The sequence below is a fragment of the Brassica oleracea genome, chromosome C1 (assembly GCF_000695525.1).
Source record: "Brassica oleracea var. oleracea cultivar TO1000 chromosome C1, BOL, whole genome shotgun sequence".
NCBI classification, from domain to species: domain Eukaryota; kingdom Viridiplantae; phylum Streptophyta; class Magnoliopsida; order Brassicales; family Brassicaceae; genus Brassica; species Brassica oleracea.
The window spans coordinates 21,311,223-21,312,138 of NC_027748.1; positions in this window are offsets into that span (position 1 = coordinate 21,311,223).

The window sequence follows — 916 nt, forward strand, 5'->3', positions numbered from 1 at the left end:
AGGAGTAGGGGATGATGTGATGAAGCACCCCGTGAATGCCATCATTGAGGATGACTTTTGGCAAGTGGTAAAGGAAGAAAAGCTGCAAGAAGGTGATTTCGAGGTAGAGAGTTTGATGAGTTTCGGCGAATCACATTGGTGTCGATCGACGCCAGGCACCAAACATCGATCGATATACACAAACACAAATCGATCGACAGGAACTCCAAAGCATCAATCGACAACGCCTACGGAGTCAACCGCGTCTTGCAGTGCCGTGAAGATTCTAACTCACGAGGAGTTCACCGCAAAACACCCACATCCGCCCAGCCCTTATAAAGTCCGAATCGATCGACATGCCAACAGCAATATCGATCGACACTCTGAAGCCTACATCGATCGACAACCATCACCTCCCATCGATCGACGAGCCCCAATTACCTACCAAGTGCAGATGCCGAAGATAGATGTGGCACGACTTAACGCACTCAGGCCCAGACCTAAACCTTCAGAACAACCACCAGAGCCTTTCAGGACAACTTCAGATGATGGAGATGATCCTATGGAAGAGGATAGGGTTTCTACTGGAAGAACTTTAAGGAGTAGAAAGGAAAAAGTGGTGAAACATCTGAAGAGGGGGGCTAATGAAAAGGAAAAGGAAAATTTCCAAAAGAGAGTCTTCAGGATTCCTCTACATAAGCCATTCGAAGAAGCTTATTACACCCACAGATTGTGGATGTTCTTCAGAGAAACCAGAGAGAAAGAAGAAGACATCAGGAGAATGTTCTGTGATGCTAGAGAAAAGATGAGGATGAGGATTACATTGAAGAAGAAGAGTGATACTGGGAAATTTACAATACCATGCATGGTGAATGGTATTGAATTCCCACATGCCTTGTGCGACACAGGAGCATCAGTCAGCATCCCACCTAGGGTT